The sequence below is a fragment of the Lissotriton vulgaris genome, chromosome 4_1 (genome assembly GCF_964263255.1).
Source record: "Lissotriton vulgaris chromosome 4_1, aLisVul1.2, whole genome shotgun sequence".
Classification (NCBI taxonomy): Eukaryota; Metazoa; Chordata; class Amphibia; order Caudata; family Salamandridae; genus Lissotriton; species Lissotriton vulgaris.
Genome location: NC_141691.1, coordinates 248,863,425 through 248,878,110, shown reverse-complemented (window position 1 = coordinate 248,878,110; position 14,686 = coordinate 248,863,425).

Sequence of the window (14,686 nt, the reverse complement as noted above, 5' to 3'; positions counted from 1 at the left end):
CTTTTTTTTTTAAACATATATGTTATAATATTCCAGGCTAATGTACTTTCCCGGAAAATTTACAACTGTCCTGCAAGTAAAATATATTCCTTTTTCGAGAAAAAGGGCGTTTCTTCGTTCCATGACGGAGCCGTTGAGTAAAAGAGACTCGGCCTGCTGTCTTAGTCGCCGATACGCCTGATTATCAGATTCTTATCGATCACTTTATGTTGCAGGAGTGGAAAACACAACTGCCCTTGACCATTTATCTTTACTGCGTTCCTACGTATTATACCTTTTATCCGTCATGTAATTGGACTGCTTTATTTCACTTGCCTTTTACTGATTCGAAAACAGTGACTAAAAGTAAAAACTTTACCAATCTAAATACTACTACCGTGTTTTGTTTTAAAAACCTTTATTGTGAAAATGTCAGCACACAAATACGGGCCTATAACCACGTGGGCCGGCCACGGAGCAAACTGAAATTCGAACTTTCAATAGTACAGTAATCAATAACACATCAGAACTTAATATCAATAGGGATGTCGAAATATTCAATCAATTCTCGTCCCCGCCCGCCATGAGCATCAAAACTGCATTCATATCTCGTGATATCAAGGTTGTTCAACCAGTACACAACAATGAGTTACGAGTCCCATTTATACCGGCGCCATTTTGGGCGAGGCCGGGCAGGTCCAAGATATAGTCAAAATGTCTCCACCAACAATCGGCCAGACCAGAACCCCTTTCGGCCCTTTATGCTACAAGATGGTGTCTTCCATTCAGAAAATATTGTTGGCAGCATTTTGAAAGGAAAGATAAACAGCCGTTCTCCTAGTGAGTCTCACATTGTTACATTTAGGAAGAATGTTGAAGAGTAATATGTGGAAAATCTGAAGCCATTTTTCTACAAACTCTCAATCAGCCTTGGATGGAAAAAAAAATCCTGAAGAATGTACAAACTGAAAACCAATTTTTGTCTGTATAGCATCAACAGCAACGCTTGAGTCAGCTTTGTGTCAAGTCGCCATTTTCATTCAATCAATAGCGTCCCCCTGCACACATTCAGGAACCTGGTCGTGTCTTCAGGTGAAACGGATTGTGGGACAAGCAGAAAGGAAAAGGAAAAAAGTTCCGCCGGACCTCGGGAGCTGGCCGCCTATGTCATGGGCGATCTTTGGCCACACCAGGGCAATAGTGAAGCTGCAGCAGGTGCAAAAGAGCTTCAGACAGTCTTACAAGCACTGCTTTTCTAAACATTTCTTTGTATTTTTGCACAGTTTTATATATTTTTTTTGTTTTTGATGGAGGGGAAACAACAAAAAACAGGCATTGAAAAAAGCTCAACAGTGCAGGGCGCCTTGTGCTGGTTCCGACCTATTCACACATCGGTCCACTACTGACATCACCTCATAAGCCAACGGGGCACCCCACACTGACTTTCGGCGCAGCATTGTAGGATGGCCACACCAGTGCGGCAACTTGCTGGACACGACCTCGGTGCCATCCGGATCTCGGCGCGTTCGAGTCACTGTACCGCAAGAGTGACCGGAACTCAGCTGAACACGCCGTCTTTCGGCGCAGCATTGTAGGATGGCCACACCAGTGCAGCAATTTGCTGGACACCACCTTGGGCAATAGTGAAGCTGCAAAAGGTGCAAATAAGCTTCAGACAGTCTTCAACTTAGTCTGATTCTTATAATAAACTTCAGATAGTCTTACAAGCACTGCTCAGAACTCTCAACTATGGCACTCAACATCCAGAACTTGCCATTCGGATCTTGGCGCCTTGTGCTGGTTCCGACCTATTTACACATCGGTCCACTACTGACATCACCTCATAAGCCAGCGGGGCACCCCACGCCGACTTTCGGCGCAGCATTGTAGGATGGCCACACCAGTGCGGCAATTTGCTGGACACCACCTCGGTGCCATCCGGATCTCTGCGCGGTCGAGTCACTGTACCGCAAGAGTGACCGCAACTCAGCTGGACACGCCGTCTTTCGGCGCAGCATTGTACGATGGCCACACCAGTGCGGCAATTTGCTGGACACCACCTCTGTGCCATCCGGATCTCGGCGCATTCGATTCACTGTACCGCAAGAGTGACCGCAACTCAGCTGGACACGCCGTCTTTCGGCGCAGCATTGTAGGATGGCCACACCAGTGCAGCAATTTGCTGGACACCACCTCGGTGCCATCCGGATCTCGACGCGTTGTGCTGCCTTCGGCCTATTCGCACATCGGTCCGCTACTGACGCCGCCTCACGTGCCAACGGATTTTCTACGCTTTTTGTAGCCCTATGCCGCATAACAGGTCATGTGACTTGTTTATAAAACTTTTCATTGGTTCATTTTACTTTTGGTTTCCTAAAGATGGAAGGCTTGGTCATATGACCTAAAATAACACTTTTCATTGGTTTAGAACATTTTTTTTTCCCAAACGATGAAAGCCCCACCTTGTTTCTGGATCATTCAGACTGAAGCTGGCGTCAGCATGAAAGCACCACCATCTCGTGGCTCCGTCGTGGTCATTCCGCGAGCAATCATGGCAGCCGCTCCCCACCGGAAGCCTGCGGGAGTCGGGGGCCCCCAAGACTTTTGTAGAATCTTCACGGCTGAGGGGACGCTTTTCGAGAATGGAGCCCAAGCCCTAGCAGGCAAGCGTCCGAGTTCCAAGGTGTCCCAGGGCCATTTCAGTGGACCAGGCCCAAAACCGAAGAGCCGGCCGCCATTTTAAGAGTCATGTGGCAGCCGCCTATCGCTGCACTGCAAGAGTGGGAGCAACTCAACAACATGGTGAGCGAGACGCTGTAGCCGCAAGAGCGGGCGCAACTCAGCTGGATGGCCGCCACCTGGGGAGGCCCGTTCACGCCGCCTCCCCCACGCCCCCCCCCCCCGGGCCGCCCCACGCCAATTTTCGGAGCAGCATTGTAGGATCCCAAAACCAGTGCGGCACCCAGGCGACATCACCTGGGTGCCGTCCAGAACTCTGCACGTTGTGCTGCCTTGGGACTATTCGCACAAAAGACAGCTTCTGACCATTGTTGCTTTTTTGGGTGAAAAATGTTTAAATGTTTTTACAGTTTTTGTTCCGTTCATTATATTTAAAAGTTAATAAAGTTTTATAATGTTACTTTGTTGGAGTGTTATAAAATTTTTTTTAAACGGGTGAATGGGGCCTTGAATCGGGTTATTGTCATGTGTGGGCTTTGCAAGTGTACTACTACAGGATCGGACATTTCAAACTCAAATGCACGTTCTTTTTCTTACCTTTCCGAAGCATGGAGCGCAATAGCAGGCAGAGAAAGGGTGATGCACGTGTTGAACACTACCTGACCTGGCAAGTTGCTGGCAGTGCCCCCCCGCCCGCTCCTGAAAGAGGGCACACACACACCGCCGCCCCGAGTACTTCACAAATCTTTAAAAGACCATGCGCTTGTTCATGAGGCTTAAATGGTTTATCACCTCTTCTAGAACACCTGCATCGACCCTCTGACGTTTCCTGGAAAAATTACCACGTAACACAATACCAAGCCCTATCAGCTGAAACCCCCGAGGAATCGTGGGGCATATTATCAAGGGGGTTTATCTCCGCTTTTTTGGCTTTAAAAGCCATGAAAGCGGAGATAAAATTATCTCCCTATTACCAAGCTGTCGCTAACACCAGTTAGTGACAGCTAAAAGGAGATAGCGACCATCTTGGGCCCCGCTTTGCATGTCAGTGATACTTATCACTAATGACATGCAAAGTGGGCGTGCCAAGATGTTAGCGACTGGAAACAGTCCCTAACATCGCTATCTCCTATTACCAACTTTTGGAGATATTCGCGCTAAACGCGAATATCTCCAAAACCTAACACCTGCCCTGAGCAGTTCTTAGCCATGTTATCCAATGGGAGGTGGATAACATGGCTAAGAGCATTTGCTCAATAATACATGAATATCGCTGACTTTTCTGCGATAATAGCAAGGTTTATCTGCGATAAAAATCGCCGATGTGCGGCGAAATTTTTTGTCTCTAAACAAGTTAGAGACAAAAATTATCGCTAGTTGTTCGTAATATGCCCCCGGGTTTTTGCTTGCAGAAATCGGGAGGCGGGAGACTAGCACTGAAATCAGTAGTCTCACGCCTGAATCAGGAGGGTTGGCATGTCTGGATTCTCTTTAGCTGGGGCCATAAACTACATCCGCAGGGGTAGGTGATAGCCTGGGACCAGCCTGGCATCTAAAATGGCTGCCGTGCACGACAAAATTGTGGCATTGGAAAAAAGGCAAGATGGCACAGACAATGTTTATCAATAAGGATTCATTTATAACAAAATATTTTATCGCAGTGACAAATTGGCGGTCAACACTTCCTGATTTCCATCGAATCGAACGTTAACAGACGTCACGCAGCAAAAAAACAAAAAAGCTCACGCACAGCCGCTGGAAAAGATGTATCAACATATATGAGCCTCCTCAGCCACCCTCATGAAACATAGGGGATTAGGATACGTCTCCCGCACCCCCTTATACCTAGTAATTTAATTAAAACGAAGCACAAAATGGCGAATTCCCGTTTCGCTACCAGTTTGCGGCCCAGTTCGCGGCCCGTGAAGCGCTTCTACCGTGAAAAATCATTTTTTTTTTTTTTTCCCCACGGGACCCTTTAATAACCCCAACAACATTCCTAGGAGGTCAAGAGGGGTATACCTTGCCCCCTTTCATTAAATTCCCCCTTCGTTTTTCACCTCTTCTTCTCTCTCGATCCTACCGAGAGATAAGATGGCGGCCGCTCCGGACTGTCACGCAGCAAAAAAAATAAAAAGCTCACGCACAGCCGCTGGAAGAGATGTATCAACATATATGAGCCTCCTCAGCCACCCTCATGAAACATAGGGGATTAGGATACGTCTCCCGCACCCCCTTATACCTAGTAATTTAATTAACGAAGCACAAAATGGCGAATTCCCGTTTCGCTACCAGTTTGCGGCCCAGTTCGCGGCCCGTGAAGCGCTTCTACCGTGAAAAAACATTTTTTTTTTAATTTTCCCCACGGGACCCTTTAATAACCCCAACAACATTCCGAGGGGGTCAAGAGGGGTATACCTTGCCCCCTTTCATTAAATTCCCCCTTCGTTTTTCACCTCTTCTTCTCTCTCGATCCTACCGAGAGATAAGATGGCGGCCGCTCCGGACTGTTTAGAATGTTGACAGACACCGGAGAGCCAATCAGCTTTCTGCGCTCAAAGTTCCGTTTCGCGAAAAGTAAGCGAACCGGAGCGCAGCCTGGAGCGCTGTTACAGATATATATCTTGATTTAAACGTTAATTTCTCAAAAACTACTGGAGCACATATATTGAGACCTAGCAAAGGCACATCGGGCTAACAGTCCCTACAATTTTGCCAAGTTTCGTGCAAATCCATTCAGCCGTTCGAGCTAAAAGTGAGTCCAACCGCCCTATGGAAATTAACATGGGAAAAACGTGTTTTGGGACCCCCCTTTTTTCTCGGCCCCCCCTCGACAAAACCCCCCCAAATTTTCAAGGGCTGCTCAGAAACAAAATGTGCCGTTTTCCTGAAAATTGCAGCCGATTCCGTCCACAAACGCCAAAGTTATTAGACATAGAATTTTCAAAAATGCCATAGGGAAAAAATCCTAACTATATATACCTACTGGCGATAGCCAGTAGGTAATATATATATATATATATATATATATATATATATATATATATATATATATATATATATATATATATATTCACTGAAAAAACCATAGGTTATAGACCATATATAGTTAGGAATTATCATTTGCAAAACCTTGAAAATTCACTGAAAAAAACATGGGTTATAGAACATATATAGTTAGGGATTAGCATTTAAAAAACCTTATTTTACTCACACAAAACCATTGAAATTTCATATATAGTTAGTTGCACTAACTATATATAGCGCACCCGCAATCCACTGCTGATCATGTCACATATTACATCATTCATGACATGGTCAGTGACATCACTGATGTCATCACTGATGACATCACTGATGACATCTCAAATGACATCACTGATGACATCACTGATGACATCTCATTTGACATTACTGATCACATCACTGATGACATCATTCATGTGATAATACTGTGAACCTCTTCAGACTTTTATATAATCTTACATACACTCAGAGTAAATAGTCACTCACAGACTGTCACTCATCCCTGGAGTTACTCACACACCTAGTCAGTCATGCAAAGAATCAATCACACTTCCATTTCCTCAACTATACAGTTATACACACCTTACTAATTCAAACATATCTTAACACATATTTACTCTCGTATACAATCCCTGATACAAGTTCACAATGATCCATACAGCCACTCACAAATTCACTGGCTCTTATGCACAGTTATTTATATATGTCAACTCTCACATGTACTGTGATTTACATATGTACTTACTTTGACATTTAGCACTGAGATATCCATTCACTCACCAATACACTCATGCACACAGTCAACCGCCCATACAGTTGTTTCCACATGTAATTTTGAACCCATACATCTAGTGAATCAACTGCTCACACATCTATGCACAGAGTCATACACCTCCCAGCCACCCACACACACACTCAGTCTCCCATACAAATACTTGGGCAACCAATCAATAACCCATATACTTAATCTTAAAGCTACTGATCAACACATGCAGCAGTTTACAGAACAACAGATATAATGATCCACAAATTAAGACAGTTTAGTCACTAACCCATGCACTCAATGAGACACATTTAATCACTCATTCATACAGTCAGTCATGCACCAACTAAATCCTTCATCCAGACACTTATACATCCACTCATTCTTCAATATGTAAGACATATTTTGACTTTTCAGAAACATACAGTCACTCGATGTTGTCATCAGTGATGTCATCAGTGATGTCATTTGAGATGTCATCAGTGATGTCATCAGTGATGACATCAGTGATGTCACTGACCATGTCATGAATGATGTAATATGTGACATGATCAGCAGTGGATTGCGGGTGCGCGATATATAGTTAGTGCAACTAACTATATATGAAATTTCAATGGTTTTGTGTGAGTAAAATAAGGTTTTTTAAATGCTAATCCCTAACTATATATGTTCTATAACCCATGGTTTTTTCAGTGAATTTTCAAGGTTTTGTAAATGCTAATTCCTAACTATATATGGTCTATAACCTATGGTTTTTTCAGTGAATTTTATTGGTTTTTTAAAAGGTAATATCTGTAGCTGTAAAATGTATTCTTCTTTAAATCTTAAAATATATTTTACATGTTTTTGATACAATTTTTTTTTTATTATTTTTTTTGTTTCGCTCCCGGTCCGCGAACCGGTTAGCTTCCCGTTAGCTCAATTTGGAGCCGCGACTCGGTCCGCGAACCGGTAAACGTTCCGCTTGCGTAACTGTTGCGTTAGAAAACAACATCGTGACGCGTCGCGTCAGCATGACGTTTCACGTTGTCGCGTAATACGTCATGTGACGCGCCAAGTTAGCGTACCCGGAAGCGAACCGGAACGCGGCGCAAAGCGCGTAACGAAAACACAGAAGGTCATGTGACTCGGTATTAACATTTTTCATTGGTTCATTTCACTTTTGGTTTCCTAATGATGTAATACTAGGCCATATGATCTAAAATTAACACTTTTGATTGGTTTAGAACTATTGCTTTTCCCAAATGATGAAAACCCCTCCTTCTTTCCTCACTCTAACTTTCATCTTGGTGAGAGAAAGACCCTTTGTTTACAGCAAGCAATGGCTTCATTAGTAGCTTCAGCTGGTTCTTCCCCACCACCTCCACCAAATCCAAGGAAGAGAGGACCACCTGCTGAAGTTATTATTCAACAAGAAGAGGAAGAACAGGAAGAGGAGGAAGAGCAGGAAGAGACACTGTTTTTGCCAGAGGAGCCCAGGAGGTATCATCGGAAGGAGAACTATATTTGGCAATTTTTTAAATTTCCAGAAGGCCAAAAAAAAGTAAATGCACGCTACGTGTTTTGCCGTATATGTAATGATAGACTGTCCAGGGGGACCGATAAAAAATACAGTTACGGCAACTATACAATGCATCGGCATATGAGTAGGTGGCATCCTAACAACTACAGTGCTGCCCAGTTACGTGATGAGCAAGACAATCCCCCTTCGATGGCCAGAAGATTGGTTGTACAGGAAGTGACGGGACCAGAGGCGAGGGAGATGGTCCCAAATATACAAATGAAGTTTGGGGAAGTGAAACAAGTGTGCGTGCGTTGCAATCAGTTAATTTGCTACAGAGAAAGTAGCATCACTTTAATTATCAAAGCTATTAATAATCATGTTTGCCCGAAACGCCCCAAAGAATAAAAAAAATTTTTTTGTTGCTCCTGTTGAGCCCTTTACAATGAATCGTTTTCGTTTCCCCCCTCCCCCAAAAAAATCAAAAAAATATGAAAATGTTCAGAAAATACATAAAAATTAAAAAAATGTTCAGAAAAATAATAAAAAAAATATAAAACAACAAAAACAAAATAAAAGTTCTTTTCAGAACTACCTTCCCGTTATAAAAAAATTGGTAGAATATTTGGAACTCTGTCAACCTCTATTTCTTTTAGTTCGCTTCCGGGTTCGCTCTCCGGTACGCGAACCGGGAGCGAATCAAAAAATTTTTTTTTTAAAAAGAACAGTAAGTATAAGGAAAGGAAACAGACACTTATGTTACAAGAAAGACAGCTATAGGGATTAAACAAAAGATACTGTTACCCGCAATCCACTGCTGATGATGTCACATATTACATCATTCATGACATGGTCAATGACATCATCAGCAGTGGATTGCGAGTAACAGTATCTTTTGTTTACTCCCTATAGCTGTCTTTCTTGTAACATAACTGTCTGTTTCCTTCCCTTATACTTACTGTTCTTTTAAAAAAAAAAATATTGTGATCACTCAGAAACAGTGACATTAATAGAGATAGAGTGAGTGAACAAGAGTGAAGAAGTATGAGAAGAGAGGGACTGAGAAAAGTAGTGGAAGGAGTAGAATAATTAAGTAATAAAGAAAGGAATGAGGGAAGTAGCAAAGGCAGGAAAGTAAGGATTAAACAAATGAAGCAGTAGAACTAATAGAAGTTAAATGTGATACATTAAATGATTGATTCAGGATGACGATAAGGTGTGGCCTCTCCAAAAGTTTCTTTAAGGTGAGGCCTACTCAGGGTTGCATAACAAATTTATGCTTGTTGAAGAATACAGAGGAGATAATACATGTGAAGGCCTACCAATCAAGTAAAACATGTCCACTTCACTCTTGAACAACGGCCAGACCTCTTCTGTGTCCATAGACAGACCTAAACTTTATCTGCACAATGTCATTCGTAAACTTAGGAAACACAGGTAATGTAATTGAAAAACGTGGAGTTTCTTTGGCTCATTTCACAATCACATCACCTGTGTTGCCTTTGCTTAGGTATCTCATAGTGCAGATGTAGTCCAGCATATGAAACAGTACCCAGAAGTGCAGCAGTGTATGCATTAACTTTGACATTTACAGAAGCCTCAGTTTCTCCATGTCTACCTCACATTTCTAAATGTATATCATAAGTACAAAAAGTAGAGAATTAATTATACATGTTAAAAGGTTTATTTTTGCTGTTCTCAGAATGTATCAAATTTCACTAAAATCAGTGACTTGAAGGTATTCATCATGTAACAGCGGGGAAAAAAAACACAATCAAAATGATTGTGTTTAAAAAACCCATACAACATAAGAAAACTGAATTCAAAACTCCTTAAAATTAACTTACTTTCCATAACGTCGATGGATGTCCTATGAACCGCATACACTCTGTTGTGCTATTAATATTTTCAGCCCGCCACTTTCTGGAAGAAAACCTCCATCGTTTTGAAAAATATGTTACATACGATAAAAGACTTCTCACATTCTACGACATGTTTCCACATGGCCAAATCATGTTGGAGCGATTTACAACTCTTGGAATTTTTATAAGCAAATCCCGTCATTTTCTATTTTCGCAACCTTCAGAAAGAAAACATTTAAGATTACTTTCACAATCCTGGAGTACTAATATCTTACCCTTCTTGCTCACTCATGTTCTACTTTTCCTATGACACTGATACTGCTTACTATGAAGCAGACTTACTTGCATCAGGTTTATATAGTTGGATTTTTAAAATGACATTATAATTAAAAGTTTTGACCAATAATCTAGACAGCATTGCAGACTTACATTCCCTCTACTCCATGAACTTCTTGCAATTCCTTAGAGCAAATCCCGAGATTCTTTCCTTAAAATTTTGGTTTTAAAAACACCAGGTAAGAATTTTTAAGGTCATACGGCAATTTTTTTTTGAAAGTTACAACAGAATCGTTGCAGAATGACCAGCCGTTTCTAGACTTTAAATAAGCTGTGTAATGTCCTGATGTTGTTGAAGGACCGTCATGATAGATAATTGCTACAGTTACAAAAAGTCCTTCCTGATATTGACAACTGAGAAGCAACAACATTTTTTATTAAAGTTGTCAATTTTGATCCATCAGGCCTACATCGTTGGATCATTAAAATGACATACTGGCCATATCTTCGTATAAATAATGTTGACATAATTTCAGATTTACATTGGCTACACTCCATGTTGTGATCAGCTGCTTTTACTAGCTTATTAAAGGACACCGATTTACTGTCTGGCAAAGTTAAATATATAAATCTTTCTGAGTCTACACTAGTAGTACTTGATACCCTACAGTTCTCGCAGTCATGCTGCCATTGATAAGAAAGCCCAAACAGGTGATCTACATCTACACCCTCATCTTGCAATACATCAAGCATATACATTAAAAACTCCTGACAATCCTGCTGAATATTTTCAGAGAAGTCTGTTTGACCTGAACATTCGTCTAACAGATAACGAACTTCAGACACACTTTCTACTTTTGTTCTATCAGTGCTACATTTCTCTAACACAGAATTCAACAAACAGCATAAACTTTGTTCAGAATTGATCACAATCTGTTCTTTTAAAGTATCTAGTGAAAAGACAACATTAACAACTACATTAGCATTGCAGTTGACACCAGAACTGTTTTCAAATTGAAAACCGACAACATCTTCAACAGAATCCATTTTCTTTCTGCTTACACTTTTTGGTTCATCGACTTTTGGCCTTTTTGCTACAACCTCCCTACTATTACTGATATTTCTTCGTTTCCGGCCTACCACACGTTTCTCAAACAAAGGATATTGAGGCAAATGTGGCGCATACTCTCTTCTTAACCTATTGTATTCCTTAACACAATCTAGATCTGCACAAATGTTTGTGACATCACAGTCAATCAAGTACAATCCCGATAAAGATCTAACTCGTGACAAAGCCACATATGCCATACCTTCCTTGAACACAGAACTTCCAATATTTACCAATGCACTATCTACACTTAAACCTTGCAATTTATGGATTGTCACCGCATATGCCAAGCAAACAGGAAACTGTTTACGGCGAACATATAAGTCTTTAACAAGCAAAAACCTAGCAGAACAACGACCAATTAGCTGTACTTCCTCAATGCCATCAAATTTAATTTTTAAAAATTCAATTCCATCTCTATTTCTTTATTTCTCAAAATCAACAACATTACCCATTGATCCATTTACCAGACCTCTTTCAACATGTAAATTCCTTCTCAAAATGATTCGGCAATTTAAACACACATTCAAAGTCTTTTCAAAACCCGCTGTTTTAGATATAGTCTTCTCTAATGAATCCAATTTTGATTTCAAATTCTCAGACAAAATAATTGTTGATCCCATATGCTCTATTCTGTCAATAGCTTCCAGTTTCACAATCTCTTGCTTTTTTAAATTCAACATTTTGTTGTTGAAGATAGCACATTCTGCAAGAGTTGGCATCAAACATATTCCGGATTTCTTCTCAGTAATTTTCTGAAAAATATTCTCAGGCACAACGTCTTGTTCTGGATATAAATTTGACAGTAATCGTGCATGTAAAGCTTCTTTTCCATGCTCGGTCACTTTTCCAATTCTAATATCTTGTAGAATATTCTTGTAATCTTCATCCTTTGCCTGACGCATATTTTCATGCAGTTCAGCATAATTGAAGTTTAACCATATATTGACGTTGCCAATGCTCCCTAGGCACTTCCTGGTATCTTCATGCGTGAGTATTTTGAACACAGGTTGTCCTTTTACTGGTGTCAGCTGTAGAAGATCTCCGAAAACAATGATGTGTTTGCCACCAAATAACACATCATACTCAGTTTTAAAAACTTCTTGCATTCTCAAATGCACAAAGGCAAGCATGACATTGGAAACCATGCTTACTTCGTCAATGATAAGAAGTTTCATTTTCCTCAAGACTCTTGAAACTTCACAACAAGCATCCCCAGATAACTTGTGGTATTGTAATTTGTTGTCATGCTCCACTGGCAGCATCATGCAAAGTAATACCTTTAATGTTATGTGCTGCCAGTCCAGTAGGAGCGGTAACAACACAAGACAGCGATGACTCAGTCCTTTCCTGCAAATAACAAGAAATTGCTTTAATAAGGAAACTTTTTCCAGTTCCCGCTTCTCCACTCACGTACAGTCGGACAGGCTTCAATGACGTACATGAGCACTCTTTCTTCTCATGACTTAATCCATGATCAATTTGCTTGGTAACTTCGTCATATATTTTCCTCTGCTCAACGTTGAGTTGTTTTTCCAAGTCTTCTAAGTTAACCGCATCCTCCTGAGCATGTGCCATGGCTCTTTCCACTTCATTCATAGCAGTGGCAGCTTCATTTTCGATAATATGTCCTCCTAGTGGATCCTGACTCAATGAAACAGAACTCTGACTGTCCTGAGAACTGTCTCTGGCAATCTCTGCTGCAATCGTTGCTTCCTGCTCAATTTCCAAAGTCAACATTTCTTGATATTTGGGAAAAGCAGGACATTCTATGGTGTCCGTGGCGGCATTGAAAGAGTCTTCGTAACAGAGGAAATCTCCAAGCAGTTCCTCTTCTGCACGCCAAGGCTTGAAAAGTTGCAAAAGTGCTAAATAGAAAAACTCCTTTTTTTCTGGAGATTCGCCACACAATTTTCAATGATTTACCAAGTGGCATTTTCTTTGCTTCACCAGACATCCCTCACTTCCAATTACAGCATACACTCCTTTCTCAATATCTTCTTTGATGTTCCTCTTGAATATGTAATTTTGTAGAACCTCATACAAACAAACATTCTCGAGGTGACTGCTTCGATTTGGATAATATGTATCCAACATGTTGGTCTTCAAAATGTCGGTACTGTTTGGCTCCTTTTCCGCCAAATACTCAATTTCCCGCACAGGTTTCAGAACTCGATTACGCGTTGCAGCAAGACCAAGACTCGCCCAAACGATACTCCTGGATTTAGAATAAAGACTTGCTGAAGACAACCGGTCAGAACATTCGTAAGCTCCAATTTCTCGATGCGACAACATCTTCAGACTGAAACTGTACAACTTCTTACTGAGGCTCTTTTCATGGGAAATGTCCTCCCATATATCCTTCAATTCAGTCTTTTCTTTTTTGGTGATGTAAGATGTCACATACCGAGCCACAGCCATACAGTTGTCAGCCACAAACTGTATATCCATGTTAGCATTCCACATGGACAAAATCACTGGGTTGTAGTCGTTGATGTACTTGGACTCTTCGTTCCTTTTCAAATTGTATGTATTTTTGGGTGATTTCCTCGTCACATTATGTCGCAGAGAAGACATCAAACTGTTCACTTTTCCTTTAGAAATCACCGGTCGTGGAAAGTTGAAACGACATTTGGTGTAGAACTTGTCCTTGTTTCTGAATTTACGACAACAGTACTTTCCACAACGATGGCTTTGGAAACGTAGAACTTGTTCTCATAGGCTTTTCTTCTCCGTTGCGTTTGGAACAGCACACGTAGAATACTGTTCTATGAAATTCATCACTAAGTCATCCGGATCTGTTCCAAATTTAGGTGCATCCTTGATCCACAGCAGCATATGTATATGAGGAGCACCTCTTGCTTGGTACTCCTTTCTCCAGAAAAAATCCAACACCTCTCCAAGAGGTGGATTCTTCTTATTCGTGATGAAAGACATCATAGCTTCAAATCTATGATTGAAATACCTGCATACATTCACAGGATCCAAAGAACACAGTTCTCCGGGTGTCTTGAATTCAATGTTTTCAATGTTTCCATTTGCCTCTCGTAGAAATTCAAGTAAGTCTTCCCAGCCATACTCGGCACAGCTCAGAGTGAGGAACCATGTCGGAGTTCCTAAGTTCCTCAGCATACATTTTAAATCACCATGACGACGGTACTAGTATTCATTAGTACCACGCTGACACGCCATGAGATTAATTAGGTGTGAATCCAAAATACTGTCTTGGACATTGACTTTATGCATAAAGTCACTTGCCGAGATGTTTCGCATCTGTATACCACTTTTCAAGATGTGGTTCACTGCATATGACAGTCCAGACAGATCGCTTTCAAACAGGAGATGAAACAAATAGGGAATGCATTGACGAAACCTAGGATCTTCTGCATACAATCGTAAAGTCCGGTATTCAGAAGCAGGAATTTGATGAGGTCGCTCATCATATCTTCCTCCTTGACCTGTTGGAAATACCTGTGGGAAACACCGTGCTT